The sequence below is a fragment of the Phocoena sinus genome, chromosome 2, assembly GCF_008692025.1.
Source record: "Phocoena sinus isolate mPhoSin1 chromosome 2, mPhoSin1.pri, whole genome shotgun sequence".
Classification (NCBI taxonomy): domain Eukaryota; kingdom Metazoa; phylum Chordata; class Mammalia; order Artiodactyla; family Phocoenidae; genus Phocoena; species Phocoena sinus.
In genome coordinates this window covers 86,188,714-86,206,406 of record NC_045764.1, presented here as the reverse complement: position 1 = coordinate 86,206,406, position 17,693 = coordinate 86,188,714, and the positions used below count along the sequence as shown (strand labels likewise).

The window sequence follows — 17,693 nt, the reverse complement described above, 5'->3', positions numbered from 1 at the left end:
CCTTGGCTGATAAGGGAGGCTGGGCCGTGGCAAGACTCATGGGCTCCTATCCACCACCAGCACCGCATGCTTCCTCGTGTCATTTCTGGAAGTGCACAGATAGAGTGCTTCCTATGAGACTAGGGATGGACTAAATGACCCCGGTAAGTTCCTTTCACCACTGAATTCTACAGGTTTACGAAAATCACTGGGTGTGCTAATGAAACCACCGGGCTATACTTTCGTTTTGATGTTCTTCTTTCTTTCTCCAAGTACCTCATGAGTCATGATATGCCATTCGCTAAGGACAACTCTTTATCACAGTACCCACAAGAGTGAACAGGCTGAACCATGACAACATTTGGGCAATAGCTGACTCTTCCCAGCTTGTGTCCCACTATCCTGTGTATCCCCTCCTCCTGTCTCTCTGTTGCAGTTACGGTCCCATCTGCTCCCCATCACTAAATGTTCTTCCTCACTCTCCCTTCTTCCTTGCTGGAATGAGCCAGCCACCTGTGGTCAATGGCACTGCCCGAATGCCTGTGCTGGAAGATGAGCCTTCCAAGAAATTCCAAAGACAAAGCTTCACCCAGTCAAGCACAGCAAGAGAACTAGGCCCAAATTACGGCAGCACTTGAGAGATGGACACAATGGTCCAAACGTGAAGTCCTCATCTCCACATCTCCCTCTCTCCATGCCAGTGCTTACCAAAGTGTGCTATGATGGGATGCAAGATGACCTTAGATTGTCTTCTTTTAATAGTCATGTATTAATTTCAATTTGAATTATTATTAAAAAGTACAAACCTGCCAGACTCATAATAGCATAGATATGTTTGCTATGATGAGAATGAATTAAAAAAACCTTTTAATTCAATTTAAAGAAAAATAGGGCTTCCCTGGTGGCACAGTGGTTGAGAGTCCGCCTGCCGATGCAGGGGACACGGGTTCGTGCCCCGGTCCGGGAGGATCCCGCATGCCGTGGAGCGGCTGGGCCCGTGAGCCATGGCCGCTGAGCCTGCGCGTCCGGAGCCTGTGCTCCGCAACGGGAGAGGCCAAAACAGTGAGAGGCCCGCGCACCGCAAAAAAAAAGAAAAATATTAAGTAAATACTAGTACAGAATATGCAAATAGGCCAAAAATTGTGTAACCGGTACAGAAACACAAACAGCATTATCTTTCCAGAAAACCAACCTTAGACCTTTGCTCTCCTGGTGTCTCTACATTCTCTGGCCCAACTTTCCAGCCCTATCTCCTGATACTTCTTTAGTTTATTATTGTTTTTTTACTTTGTTTCTGCATTTTTTTTACGCTGATTGCATTTTACTTTTATATTATCAAATTCTAAGTGTATTTTAATATTCTTCATAATATGCCAGATCTATTCAAAATCTGCTATCGTCTTCCATAGTTACTGTATTCAAACAAGAATACAAAAATTAAATGCTTGAGCTGTTGAGTAAAATCTCTGCCCTCATTTCAGTCTGTCAATAAAGAAAAAGTCACACAGCACCATGGTGGTGTGCAACCAAGTAGCTCCTAAACACAGTAACTGCCTGAACAAAGTCAAATGCTGTAGCCATCATTCTTTCTTTGGCTCAGTTCTTCCAAATAGTACTAAGGGGCATTTATTAAATACTTCTCTCATAGATGGTTTCTTTCATATTATAATTTTTTTAACATCTTTATCGGAGTATAATTGCTTCACAACGGTGTGTTAGTTTCTGCTTTAAAACAAAGTGAATCAGCTATACCTATACATATATCCCCATATCTCCTCCCTCTTGCGTCTCCCTCCCACCCTCCCTATCCCACCCCTCTCTCTGATTGGAAAATAACTATTTCAGACAATTAGGAAAAGGCAGTCCCATATAAATAAGAAAATAAAAATCACATGTAATTGCACTTAAAGAAAGTCTGATAACATATCAGTTATATTATCCTACATAATTTTACATGTGTGTTTTATTTTTTATCACTAAATGGGAATTATATCAAATATTCAATTTTGAATCCTGCTGTTTTTTTTACTTAACATTGCCGAAAGCATTTTCCCATGTAAATACTATTCTAACACACGGCTTTAATTGCTGCATAATTTTCCATCAAGTTATATCATAAATTATTCAATCATTTAATCTCATGCAACAGCCATCAAGATTTTTATGACTATATATATATATCTTATATTTGAGACTAGAAAGATCACAGCAACATAATCTTTCATTCAAAAAATAAATAAAACCTTCCATGTTAGGTAACGAGGAAGGAAATTTAGGTTTATTTCCTATTTTCCTCTTGACTTACTGAGACAAATGCAAATACTTTAATCAAATAGACTCTTGTTGGTATGCCATTTTTCAATCTTTAAAAAACATAATGGAACATGAATTTTAGTTTTCAACACTGCTTGGATTTGTTTTTCCTCTTCATTTTGCCAAGATACTCCATGGAATTATCTTACATACGAGGATTGCAAAGATTCCAGGTACATGCAAATACAGTGTTTTGTGAGTGACACCAGCAAAATCAAGGTCCACTAGAAAACTAGGAAAATCTGAGTCAGTCCTATCTAACACTGGTTCATGACTTCAGACATGAATTCCTCATTGGAAGGTTTGCATCAGGAGAAAAAATAACCCTTCAGACTTTTCCAGGGTAAACAACTTTTTGCCCTCATTTCAATATGAAACACATGGAATAGAAACAGCACTTGTTAATTCTGACAATATTCATCAGGCATCTCTGGAGCCCATAGGGATCCATCTTTACTACATACACTAAATATCTGGCAAATAGTTTGAGTATGTGTAACAGAATCTGTGGACTTAACACATTTCCACACTAGATCCTTATCACTACAGACAAAGAGAAGAACCAGCTCATTTGATGATGCAGCTTAGTAAGTGGACATAAGTGGATTTGTAGAGTCAAATTTTCAACGAAAATGGCTGATTGCAGAGGGAGAGGCATAATCTGGATGAAACAGAATTGGATCTAAAAATGTTTTGGAAGGTAAATGCTGTATTAACGTGGTTTTCAAATGTCATTCCGATTTGGCAGCATGTGCTTTTTGTCCTGTGCTTCATTTAGATTGCCAAAGTTATGCTGTTTTTAGTCCAATACTCCAACCACAGAAAAAATCTGCCCACACTCCCAATTCCTTACTAATAATCCAATTATTTACAATTATTCCCATAGCACTTACGTGATACTAGGCTAAATTTACATACTCTTTTTTCAGACAGTCCCAGCTCTAGACAGGGAATGTGCTTAATTCAATGCTTGGATAATATCTGACTCATTCCCTCAACGTAAATCATTATTCCTCATGCAAATAAAATATCGTATTAAAAACACTTTTTGTTCACAAGTTGCTCTACAATCACTTCCTTATAAGACCTCCATGAACTAGGGCGATAGGCCAAGACTTTCTAACATTAAAATGCAATTTTAATTGTTTTTAACTGGCTTACTCTAGTGTGGCTGGTTCATGGGAAATTCTGCATCTACGTGTTCCCATTATGAGTGGTTAGACTCAAGGATTGTTCCCCAGTCCCAACAGATTTGGCCTCAAGGCTTGGGATCTAACCAATGTATATCTGCAGCCTCTAATCCTCAGCTCCTTCCCAGCCCTGCAGCTCAGAATGCTGTGACCTGTGGCCGTTACTTCACTTTCATTTGTAATCAGACTTCCCCCTGAAGCAAATGCATCATTCACAGAAAAAGAACTGTAGTACAATGAATTCTTGTCACTCCTACCCAGTCACTAAACCACAAACTGCAGGGAAGGCACAAGGATATAATTTTGGGCACTAGGCTCCAATTATTTTAAATCCATCTTTTCATAAAAATTACAAACAAAACAATGAGATATCAACTTATCCATGATAGAGAGGGTCACAGCATGCTTCTTCCTTCCAGGTAGTTTAGCCTGGGACACATTAAGCTCCTAATGTGTGGAATTTCAATACAACCTTTTGAAGGAAGGAGGTCAGAGAACTTTTGGTCTGAGCAAAATGAAAGCAAAGAAGTTCCACGATCGTAATCAGTCTCATAATTGCTGCTGTTTCTTCTTACTCCAATCATTCTTACCCTTAGGACATAACCAAATCACCTAGGGATGTTGTGCAAAATACTGATGCCTGGGTCTCACCCCTGTCCTCCCATATGCCTCCCTCTTGGAATGTGATTCAGTAGATGTGGCATGGTGGCTGGGCATCCATATTTTGTAAAAGCCCCCAAAGTGAGTTTGCAAAGTGTTTGCAAGATAGCTGAATGCTCACCTGAAAGTCTAACCTTAGAAATGTGAGACAGCCCATAAGCTGGGATCATTGCCACTCAACATAACTCAGTATCTTTCAACCAGGATAGACATTCTAATCACAGCAAAGTAGTATTCACTTCCATAGTGTTGATTGACTATGAGGCACTTTATCATATTCTTTATTAATTATTTTGACCACAAGCTCACTAAACCAAACAACGAATCAAAATTTAAGAAGGCTAAACACCAACTACTCCACTGTCCTGATAGTCAACGGAATTCACATTTCCAAGCTCTCCCTTCCCAGTGTCACAAAGCACATTTACATACATGGCATCACTCCACTACCATGATCTCCCACTTCCAGCTTCCCTGTCCAGTGTGGGAGCTGGTACTTGAGTAAAATTCCAGGGGGATTCTCCAAGCAGGATCCAAAGACATTGATCAAACTTACCATCAGTAACACCAAAAGTTAACTCTTAATTTCCTCCAGAATTGCACTACTGCAGACCATGCTGACATCTTTCCACACAGCCGCTGATATGATGAAATACACGGTACTAAACATTATCTAAGAAGTTTAGGCCCAAAATAGTCAAAGCTTATATCAAGCTTCTTGACCAAGCTTCCAGTCAAGAGGGCATACAGGGATAGAAGAACAAGATAAATAACACCACAAGGAAGCAATCAGAAAACTCAGCCTGTGTGATTTTCAAAGGCAACTGGCCTGAACTTTTCCAAAAGTAAATGACCCCTCATACACAAAAAAAGAAGGTAGAGTTATTATTTTAGATTAAAAAGATATAATAACCAAAACTCAGTTGGACACTGTTTCAAAAAGAGACAACGGGGGAAATTTTATATGGGCTGGATATTAGACGATATTGTGGAATTATTGTTCTCTTAGACATGATCATGGTATTACAGTTATATACGAGATAGCCTTATTGTTTAGAGGTGAAGTGCCATGATGTATTCAATTTAATTTTCAAATCATTTAGCGAAACAGACCATAAATATATATATACAAATATATACACAATATATAATTATCATACATATATAATAACAAACACGTACTTATGTAATATGTATTATAAATTATATTGTACATTAGATATTATATATAATTAAATATATAATGTATATTAAATATATACAAATTAAATATAAATTATATATAATATATAACATGTAGATAACTAGACATACAATATATACATATATTAGTATATTATACACAAATATATATATATACACATATATACATACAGAGCATTATGTGTATAAAAGTGGGAAAATGCTAAATATTTAGCATAAGTAGAAGGTATGTGGGTATACTTTATATTATTATTTCAACTTTAATGTAGGTTTGAAATTTTTCGTAGTAAAAGTTCTTGGGGAGGGATGGGAATTCCTTTCAGGGCTACTTGTACTATGCAGTAGTGCATCTCCTATTTCATTCAAGCTGTTTTTTTTTTTTTAATGACACAATGTATTTTGAATCTAATTTCCAATCCATATGTTTCTATGAAATACTGCATGCAAGACTGCCTGTTAAACATGGTCTACACAATGTTATTTAAAGAATATGACCTTTTGGCAAATTTTTCTAAACTACACTATGCAAAATGTTTACTTTAAGCAACTGTATCTGTGGTACAGCTTAACTGTAGATAACTAATTATTTTAAAGCACTTTAGAAATAAAGCATAGGAATAAGCTCAACACTATTTCTGTGTTAATGTTTTCCTCTGTCTTTCAACTTCTTTAATTCATAAGTTAAAAGTATTGCCATACAAACTTTAATATAAATATTCAAAACTGCAGAAACAGGGACTTCCCTGGTGGCGCAGTAGTCAGGAATCCACCTGCCAATGCAGGGGACATGGGTTCTAGCCCTGGTCAGGGAAGATCCCACGTGCCACAGGGCAGCTAAGCCCATGAACCACAACTACTGAGCCTACCCTCTAGAGCCTACGTGCCACAACTACTAAAGCCCGCGCGCCTAGAGCCCGTGCTCCACAAGAGAAGCCACCGCAATGAGAAGCCCACACACTGCAACGAAGAGTGGCCCCCGCTCACTGTAACTAGAGAAAGCCTATGCGTGGCAACAAAGACAAAATGCAGCCAAAAATCAATCAATCAATCAATCAATCAATCAATTTTTTAAAAACACTGCAGAAACAAGGTGATTTGTTGTATAGCATTTAATCTAATAGACTAATAGACACAGACTAAGCAACTCACCAAAATCCAAGCCATAGTTCTGCGGACCCGATTTTGTGTGTCAGCAATTCAACTACAGAAAATGATTACCACATTTTATTCTGCTCCATGATGAAGAAAACAGTAAGCAATCTTGCTCAGGGAAGAGAATATCTCATTTCCAAATAATCACTTACCTGACATTATTCATCCCCTCACTGTACATCCTACAAGTCATTACTGATAGCCATTTTCCCCCCGAGTTATCTCTAAACTACTTTTACTGGAAAAAAACAAAATAGTTAGGGGGTGGATAAAAGTCACATTCTGGTTTAGGCGATATATTTACCATCAAGATAATAAAATCACAGAGAGTGTCTTCATTTTTAATGGTCTGCAAATTCAACTTGAAAGAACCAGCTGGCTCTGATTTATTCACTTTTAAAATGGCTTGTATGAGTGCCACATTAAACCAAACTGCAGTTTCACCACAGAGCATCAGCTATTGAACAGCAAGACAAAAACAATAGTATTATATAACAATTTGATTTATTTGTTCTTTTATATTTTCTTCAAAGCCACGAAGTAGAAAACATTCTCTACCATCCAAAAGCAAGATTAACAACATAAGGGTAAAGGGCCCTATGATCAATGATATTCAATATAAAAATTTCCAGGACCAACATCTTCTTAGATCAACTCATATATCTCAAAAGTGCCCTGTAATACTGCTTAAGTTCCAAATATAAGTTCTACGAACAATGAATTAAATTTCCGAAGTAACCTAATAGAATGTTTTATCATTAAAATTGGAAGATTTTTATGATAAATGAGATTTTCATATTTGGAAGGTAAAGGCCTATGTTAGTACAGGGATAATAAAAACAAATTGATTAGAAATATTCCACTGCAAGTTCCATTTATATTAAGTACCGAGAATAGTCAAATTCATAGAGAAAAAGTAGAATGGTGGTTGCCAGGGGCTGGAGGAGGTTAAGAGTGAGGAGTTATTGTTTAATGGGTTCAGAGTTTCACTTTGGGAAGATGAAAAAGTTCTGGAGATGGATGGTGGTGATGGCTACACACAGTGTGAATGTACTTAAAATGCCGCTGAACCACACACCTAAAAATGGCTAAAAGAGCAAACTTTATGTATATGTATTTCACCACCATAAAAAAAAAAATCCCACTGCATAAAATAAAATCAGACATTCTGAGTTCAATGATCAGGCTCAATGAGTAAACTTTACAACTGTAACATGTAATCAGGGATCCTTTATTCATTCAACAAATATTAATTGTGCTGTATCAGTGGGCAGCATGGGATAAAGTCCCTGACCACATGGAGTTTAAAACCTGTTTGGGGGAGGAAGTCAACAGATACAGGTAAATACATTAAAAAGAATTATAGATCTCAGGTTGTGATTTAGTCTACAAATGAAATAAGCATGCTGCCATGACAAAAAGTAATTGCGGATACCTGACTTGGTAAGGGTTATCAGGGAAGACTTCTTGGAGGAGGTGACATTTAAACTGAGGCCTAAAGGCTGAGACCAGACAAGCTGTGAAAATGAGAGTAAGCGCTTTCCAGGTTTCAGAGACAGCTGGGAGGTAGCCTGGCTTCTCTAGAAATGAGAGAAGGCCGCTGTGAACAGAGCTGAGAGAGGAAGGGGAACGGGGCACACGGTGAAACTGGAACATTAGGCAGGGACTGGATTACACAGCACAGTCTAGGCCACGGTAAGGAGTTTGGATTTGGCTCTAAACTCAACAGGAAGCCACTGAAAACACAATGTGTTACTTTTAAAGAACTCTGATTAGAAGGTTCAAGAGTGGAAATGAGAAGAAACGTAGTAGTGGCTAAAGGAAGGTGGTGGTGTAGAAATAGAGAGAAGCCAACAGGTGGGGGATGTCCTTTAGTCACCCCGCGGGGGTGGCAGGGGAGAGGCGGGGGCAGGACCAACAGAACTGAAAGATGGATTGGATGTGAAGGGTGAGGGAAACTGAAAAGACAAGGATGTCTCCTGGGTTTCTGGCTTCAGTAGCTGGATATACGGCCAGTCACTTACCGAAATGGAGAATCTGAGGGAAGGCTAGGCTCTAACTACCAATAACTAGTATAAAAGTTCTTCACATTTTCACAATCAAGTCCCCAGTGAAGGACAGGTGATTTGAATCGATGAGGCTGGCTCTGCATAAAACTGTATTCTCTGTCAATCTTAATGCTATCAAAACAAAACCTATGTATAATGAAATTATGTCTTGGTCTGTGTATTTTAGCTTTTTCGTGAGATTTCTCATCCTTTTCTTCCTCTTTGTGAGCAAGCATTTAGTCGTATCACATTCAGATAGTTATATATATAAATTTTATGGTTGAAATTCATACTTCGAACACGTTTGGCCAAGTCTCACAGAAACCTGAGTGTAAAGTACACACGGCTCAGACCAACAATATGTGACGGAATCCTGGCGTGGTGGGTGGGATTTCCTCCAGGGGAACTTCACTGCTGCTTCTATGAAATGACAGGGCAAGGGAATCCAAGACCACTAGCATTCTAGCTGCCAGCCCTAAGTTCATTCTACAGGAAACAGATACATACCACATTCCAGTGATATTATCAATTCTCAGAGATCTGGTGAAAAACTTAAAGCAAGGACAAAAGTTCAGCCACTTAACCACAACTGAGAAGTGCCTCATATAAATATGGGCTTTCTGTAATACCAAGACAGATAAACGACAGTGAGATAGTTTAGATATACTGGTTGGGAAGTGTTATTTCTAAATTGGCTTTTTACCAAATGTTCATTTGCTTATGGGTATGTGATACATAGGTTGCTTCTCTCCCTCTCCCACCCCTACACTCACACACACACACACACACACACAGCACTGAACTATGCTAATATACAATACTATCAAGTAGTTCTCAAGGTGACCCTCCTATTCTCAGAATTTTTCTTTGGAAGAAAATGTCTGATGAATGAAAAATTCCTGAGACTGTTTCCAGCTCGGGGTCTGGCGCTGAACTCAACTGAAGACAGACAAGTTGGAAGAAAGAACAAGCATTACTCAGAACACGTGAGTGAACCGTGTAGAAGACAGGCACCGAAGCTGAGAGGATGGGCGGGGCTGCAGTACCAAAACCCAATCAGTAGGTTTAATTAACCAACAAAAGGAGATTCCTGACGAAAATCTGTGCGTGCTCAGATATCAAAATATGGCAGAGACCAAAGACTTAAAAGCATTAGAGCCTCAGAACTGCATTTTCGCTGTTATTTTACAGTCATCCATTTTTAAGATCTATCCCACGGACTGAGAATGTGTCACTAACTGGACGATCATGGTGGCCTCTTGGCAGCTTCACTGGTAACATACAAGTTTTGATGTTCTGGGACATTTATATGTTTGTACATGATAACTGTCTTTACAGCACAGGATAGCAATTCTACAAATATGCATCATGCTCTTTGGAAGTATTATAATAATTATGTCCCAGACATCCCAGGTTCATGATCTGAAGAGCTGAATATTAATACTATAATATATAGGCAGATAGGCCAATCTAGTTGTAGCTAAGTTTTGCCTAGTGCAGCCAGTGGGAGAATGCTGTATGGCTCAGAAATTTCCACTCTATAGAACTGGTAAAAAAATCTAAAGTTGTGCCTGAGACTACGAAGTCTACAACTATTCAATCGTGTCCTGTCTGAACACTAAAGAGGCACTGTGTTACTCTGCTCTCTTACCACTTACTAAAGATTTACATCAGCTTGGCCAGACATTGGGGTTTCATCTCAGGCTGTTAGTTAGATACGTGTGGAAAGTGCATATGGTTAGAAAATAATAAGAGACAGCATTAAAAGTGGTTTAACATGCCCCAAGAGGCAAGCCGAACACCACAATTTTCTCCAACTGTGGAAGAAAAAACAACTTGAGCCAGAATTTGGCTCTCTGGATGTATGAACAGGTCTATACTGTATTCCCCTGGATATTTACGAAGCATGTTAACAATAATTAAAATTGAATTTCCAAACCTTTCAGGGTAAAAGTTAGGGATATAATATCCACGACCTTGGAGAGTGTTATAATTCAATCTACATCATATTCACCATCCTGGGATTTAACTACTGATATTCAAAATTCACAACTCCTGCACACAGCAAGTGCTCTTAAGCTCTATGCCTGTGCAAATACCTTCTACTCCAATGCATGTTCCACTTCCGACAATAGTTTTACAGCTAAAACGTAGTGCTGCTGGGCTGTTAGCATTCGAATTTCCTTAGTCTGGGGTTCTTAACTTGAAGATCACACTTGGGACTCAGGAGACCCAAAGGTGCCCTGAAGTTGGATGTAAATCACACGTAGCAACATGGTAGACCTGGAGACATGGCAAAGTGAACCTGGTATCTGAGTGCCAGGTCCAAGCAGGCCAATCATATGTTCTCTTCCAGAAATTTGGAAATGGGATGGAGGAGCGCTGGTCTTAATCTTTACAGTGGCTGGAACCTCAGGTGATGCTACTCGAGAGCTGTGGGCCAGTACGTACTGGAAGCAGCACAGAGCAGACCATTTACATGGAGTAGGGACCAGGTCTGCAGGGAGGACCAAGGACAGAGACCACGTGTCACCAGGGAGAAGTGAGAGAGGATTTGGCCCCTGCTCTCAGCCCTCAAAAAAGCCCTGCTGCACCACTGCCCTTGAGTTCCTGGGACACCCTGGTTCCTCATAACAAATCTCCCTTTCTGCATCGTAAGCTAGTTTTGTTGCTTCACCAACCGACTTCACCCAACACAGTGTGTGCATTTGTTACCTTTTTCATCAGATTCTTAAAAGTATCAAAAAAGGTAATAAGCCTCTGCACTATTTAATAAAAAGGCATTCATAAGAGTGTGCCACTACTTTGATAACTTGTCCAGATTTATCTGAGTTTTATAAAATATATAACTTTACATTCTCAAAGAAAAGTGAAAATACAAAACCCCTCCCAACACAAGCCCAAACCAAAACCACTTCAGCAAGCTGTCCTCCTATCTCAATTGTAACTCAAGAGGGGGCCACAGAGAAACAGATAAACTTGCAGGAAAATTATCACAGACATACATAAATCAGTAGCTAACTCCTCGTAACACACGAAGCTCTAGCTGACTATCCCCAAATGGCAGCAGGCAACTGTTGATGACTTTTTTTTACATCTTTATTGGAGTATAATTGCTTTACAGTGGTGTGTTAGTTTCTGCTTTATAACAAAGTGAATCAGCTATACATATACATATGTTCCCATATCTCTTCCCTCTTGTGTCTCCCTCCCACCCCTCCAGGCGGTCACAAAGCACCAAGCTGATCTCCCTGTGCTATGCGGCTGCTTCCCACTAGCTATCTACCTTACGTTTGGTAGTGTATATATGTCCATGTCTCTCTCTCGCTTTGTCACGGCTCACCCTTCCCCCTCCCCATATCCTCAAGTCCATCCTCTACTAGGTCTGTGTCTTTATTCCTGTCTTACCCCTAGGGTCTTCATGACATTTTTTTCCCTTAAATTCCATATATATGTGTTAGCATACAGTATTTGTCTTTCTCTTTCTGACTTACTTCACTCTGTATGACAGACTCTAGGTCTATCCACCTCATCACAAATAGCTCAGTTTCGTTTCTTTTTATGGCTGAGTAATATTCCATTGTATATACGTGCCACATCTTCTTTATCCATTCATCCGATGATGGACACTTAGGTTGTTTCCATCTCCGGGCTATTGTAAATAGAGCTGCAATGAACATTTTGGTACATGACTCTTTCTGAAATATGGTTTTCTCAGGGTATATGCCCAGTAGTGGGACTGCTGGGTCATATGGTAATTCTATTTGTAGTTTTTTCAGGAACCTCCATACTGTTCTCCATAGTGGCTGTACCAATTCACATTCCCACCAGCAGTGCAAGAGTGATTTTATCTCACCTGTTTAGGCAGACTACAACACGGGGGCAGAAATGAAAAGGCAGTAAGCCTCAACGGTCAGGAGGCCTGCCTTTCAGTCTCAGCTCAGCAACTAGTTTCCTGTGGATCTTGGAGTCAGACACTCCACCTGTCTGATGGACTTTCAAGTGGCTGAGCCATGGACCCATTCAGATGCCCTGGTGGCCTTTCAGCGGCCTGAGTCAGGACGGCAGCAACCAGGTTGGGGCGGGAAGATTGTTTCCATCACCCAAGAGAGCAGATTATTGAGTAGAAAGATGTGTCTGACAGGAACTCGTTCTTCTACCAGACTTGTTCCTCCTATACTTGTTATTTTGGTGAAGGGTGTCATCATAGCCCAGATTACCCAGTCCACAAACCTGGGGGTGGGGGTGTCACAGAAGCCCTCGTACCCCGTACTCAACCATCCCCACCAAACCCTGCAGACTTTACCATCCCAACAGCTTCTGAATTTGCCCCTCCTCTGTAGCCCAGCTGTCACTGCCTTGCTCTAGATCCCCTTTTCTTCTAACCTGCAGGAGTGAACTTAACTGAAGTTGGGAACCTAAGGTGCTTTGCAAAACGGTCCCTACACAGTTTTGTCTCTTGCCACTCCCCTATGTGCAGTCCCTCTCTAGTGACACTGAGCGAAATGTAGTTCCTCAACTCATGGTGCTGTTTCCAATACACATGACTTTTGCAAACGCTGTTCCCTCTGCCTGGAATGCCCTGCCTCCCCTATTTTTCCAGCTAACTGCCCTTCTGGAAGTCTTCCCTGACCACTTTCCTCTTCATCCCTCCTGTGGCACTAATTAAACTCCATAGTATTGCTGACTTATATAACTACCTCTTATCAGACTGTGAGCCTTAAAGACAAATATTTTATCTCATTAAACTTTGCGATCCCCAGGGCCTAGACTAGTTTTCTGGGTATGTGGACAAGCAGGCGAGTGCTTTTTAAATGGATATAAATATGGAAAATTCCATATCTTCCAAGTTATTCCGAATCCAATAATCATTTACACTTTCATCCCCTTTGCCCAAGCTAGTAATTTGCTACGTGTGATTCCCTGAATCTATCATATTTGATTTGTACCCTCAAGTCTCAAATTATCAATGGATAGTCAGCCTTTAGATCAGTTTTCTTCTACCGCCTGGGGTTGCATGAGTAATAAATCAAACCATGTACACAAAATACCTACCAGAGGTCCTAGTTCTTCTACTTTTCCCTTTCTCCCACACAGAACATGGTTACAGACTGCTGATCTCTTCAGCTACTCTTAAAAACAGATAATGAGGGCTTCCCTTGTGGCGCAGTTGGTTGAGAGTCGCCTGCCGATGCAGGGGGACACAGGTTCGTGCCCACGATCGTGGGAAGATCCCACATGCCCCGGAGCGGCTGGGCCCGTGAGCCAGGGCCACTTGAGCCTGCGCGTCCGGAGCCTGTGCTCCACAACGGGAGAGGGCCACAACAGTGAGAGGTCCGCATACCGCAAAAAAAAAAAAAAAAAAAAAAAAAATGCCGCTGATGCACAGAATGACAGGACATATACCCTTTTAATCTGTTTCTGTTTTGAAGAGCTGATAGATTTGTTTTAAGTCATCTCTACTCTCTTGCTTGGCCCCCTCTCTTGAACAATTGCTGGGATTTGCAAAATAGAGCAAAAGGAAAGGCTGACGTGCAGATCAGGTCCAAGCCTGGATTCGTGAAGCCCTGCCCTGTGCATGTTTAAAAGGCACAAGTGGACAGCTGATCCAGCCCCATCCACAAATCACTTTCTCCTTAGCCACCTTCCAGCTAGTAGGGACACGTGCCCAGGTCTGGTCAAGAAGATGCAAGAGGAGACCTACAGGGTGGAGTGTCAAAGAAAGCTTTTCATTCTCTGATAAAATGAGACACACTCATCGGACTGCCCCCTTGTCCCTTATCCTTTTCACCCTTTTAGAAAGATGTGATGCCTGTAAGTCCATCAGCCAGCTTGCAATCATGAGGACAAAAGTCCATGCACTAAGGGTGGTAAAGCAGAAAGAAAAAAGAGCCTTTGATGACATTTTTGATACCTCCAAATCCATTTGTGACAATAAGAAAATTAACCCCTAATTTGTTTAAGCCACCTTGGTTAGGTTTTCTATTACTTCATACAAACTCATTTCTAACTGAGACACCAAGTACATAAATTCTGTTTGTCATTCAACATATATATAAGCGAATGATACAAGAATAAGATATTGCATTCCCTCGAATTTTTATGTAGCATGTATTTTAAAGATTGGAGCAAAAACGACAAAGCAAAGCAGGTCAAGTGTGTAAATAAATTTCACCCCAAATTCAAAGAGAGAATTCCAGATATTATTCCTGTCATGAACTCATATTCTAAAAATCAACTTAATTTTCCTTCCTGGCAACTGGATAAGGTGTCTAGCGTTGGGACATGAGTAGCCTCTGCTAACCCGCCTTAATACTCTGCTCTCTGATGTACACACATTTTAAATTAATCAACAGAGAAATGGTCACATGTGTCATCACCATCACAAGAGTTACTGGCAACTCTCATTGGTAAAATACATTCCATTTTTTTTATATAAGCTCACTGATACCTCTGTTTGACTAGACCATGATTCTCTATCCTATTTTCCTAACAGTTGAGGTATTTTTAAAGTGATGTCCCCCATATACATCCCTTAACTGGAAGTAAAGACCACTATCCCCTCCCCCAGGTTCCCAATTGATATATGTATTCAATTTGTTACCATAACAATCATAAACAAATACAGTGGACATCTGGAACGAATGGAATTCTGGAGCTATTCCCAAACAGTGGCAATTTCAAACTATATGTCAATAAGAATGTACTGAACAGAAAGCAAAGAACTGTGTAAATGCCGAGGAGGTTGGTGGGTCAGGAGAGGCTGGAAGGTAGTTATTGCCTTTGTATTAACACGGGCAATTAGCCTTGAAATAGGGTAACAGTGCTAATACTTTACTACGCAGACACAGATGATCTATACAACCATTAAAAACAAATTCTTAGCTTCATAATCTGTTGTTTTTGTCTCAGAGTAGGGGAAGGGAAAGGGTGGGTACATAAACTTTTATCACACTTTCTTTTCCACTCCCCTCCCCTCATTCCTTTGTGAGTAGAACTGGTTTTTGTCTGTTTGTTTGTTTGTTTGTTCTTAATCCCGGTTTGTTAATTTGAAAAGATTTATCCAGACCTTTGGAAAACTTCCTAATGACAAGTCTGATTTGAGAGAAACGCTTAGCCCTTTAACACAGGAAATTCCATAATTATGAGCTTGTGTGCTTCAAAAATTTATGTATAAGATGAGTACTGGAACCTCTCATTTTAGAATTGGAAAGAAACTTATAGAAGAAGGAAAAGAAATCAAACATTTAAAGAGCATTGTGCTGGCCTACTTTTTACATGCGGTCTCACCCAATTCTCACAAGTCTCTGAAAGAAGATTCCTGCCCCATTTTACAGAAGAGGAAACTGAGGCTCAGAGTAAAGAAAATTGCCCAAGGCTATACAAATGTTAAGTGGCGGGATGAAAATCCTCATTTTGGTATTTCTGATTCTAAAATCTGTGCTTTTCTCACTATACCACTTTGCCTTTCTCAAAGAGATAATATAATTTATACAAGGGTAAATTAAAACTCAGAGAGGTGAAGTAATTTTTCAATGTCATAAAATAAATTGATGGCATTTGGAATTAGAACTTCGATCTCTCATATCTTAGATCAGGCCCTGTCTTGTTACTTCATACCTCCTCTTAGGTCTCATTTTTTTTTTTTTTTTTTTGTCTTCATGTACCCCAGGATTAAATCACAACCCTTGAGATTAAAGCAGTGTTTGTATCAGTGTCTGTATCCCACTTCCCATACTCTTAAATCTTGAGTTATATTTAAACCCTCAGGGTGGTGCTGAGGTGTTTGCATGAAATTCAAATTATTCCAATTTTGTTTTTATTAACATTTTCACCTTAAACCAGGATAGCACAGAAGCAATTTTGGTGTCAGTTGAAAAATATATGCATTAAAATTGATAACAGAGGTAGTTATCTCTGTGGAATGAAGCCATCAATGGGATGGGGAAGCTCAACTAGGTATTGGCATTGTCCGACTGCTTATGTTGGGTGGTGTGTATTCTTTTATTAGCTTTGTAACTAACATATATACGACATATTATTTTTAAATGTGTCATATGTTACATTGAAAAAGTATTAGAAAGAGAGAAGGTTAAGCCACATACACATTGTATCTGCAAACTAAGGTATAAGTGACTAATACAGCTATGTGACCCTGGGCAAATTATTTACTCTCTCATCTTCACCTTTCTTAATTATAAATAAGGATAACAATAGCCAGCGTGCTTGTAAGAATAATATGAGATAAAGGATGTAAAATAATTGATCTTGTATAGTATTAGCTCTTTTTATTCTATGACAATGATACTATGATGCCTCATTTGATTGGTTTCTTTTTCACATAAGATGCATCTTTAGATAGGTTTCTTCTGCATCAGATAGAACTGACCCTCATTTGTCCACTATTCAAACATAAGACCATGTATAATGTACATTAATTTCATCTATATATGTTATGTATGTCCATATCTATGTAAATTTCACACACTGTTCCTTTGTGTCTTGTTTCCTTCCTTGTTCTCCTTGACCCAAGACTAAAGGTTCCCAGCACTGAGAATCTGTGCCCAGTTAAAGGCTGTCAGGCTGATCCCAGCTACTCGTTACTGAGGAATGTACACAATACCTGTTAACCCAGCTTGAGCTTCAGAGCTCTGATCCACCTGTGCAGGACTCACCCCACCCCACGGTCTACACACAGCACAGAGACCTGGGAAAACTATTCGGCATGGTCTGTATTATCCAAGAACATGTCTGGTTGTCTCATCCCAGAATGCCCTTCCCCCCTTCAAAAGCCTTCTCATCTTTCAAGCCTAAACTTAAACATTTCATTTGGGGGGAAGCCCAAGGAACGCACACAATCCCTGTTTCAATCGAAATGAACATCTTCATCTTCTGAGCTCTCCTGGTGCATTGCCTTTACACTGCCTATTTGGCATTCACACCATTTGGCCTTGTGGCATAGATAGAAGCATACAGGTAGAGCCTACTGAATGGTAAGTTCCCTAGGAGGAGGGATAGTCTCTCGTGTGTCTCTGACTTCTCATCCTCTATCCCCAAATGCCAGGAACAGAAGATGCTTAATATATATGTTTGTTGAACCAAGCTGTTAACCGGATACAAAAATTGTTCTTGCTTTCCTTTGGGTCAT

At 39.8% G+C, this 17,693-nt stretch overlaps 1 protein-coding gene across 2 annotated transcripts in view; it reads right to left on the bottom strand.

The window, feature by feature from the left end:
- Positions 1-17,693, bottom strand: part of FBN1 (fibrillin 1) — a 275,481-nt gene that overhangs the window by 153,225 nt on the left and 104,563 nt on the right. The window lies entirely within an intron of this gene.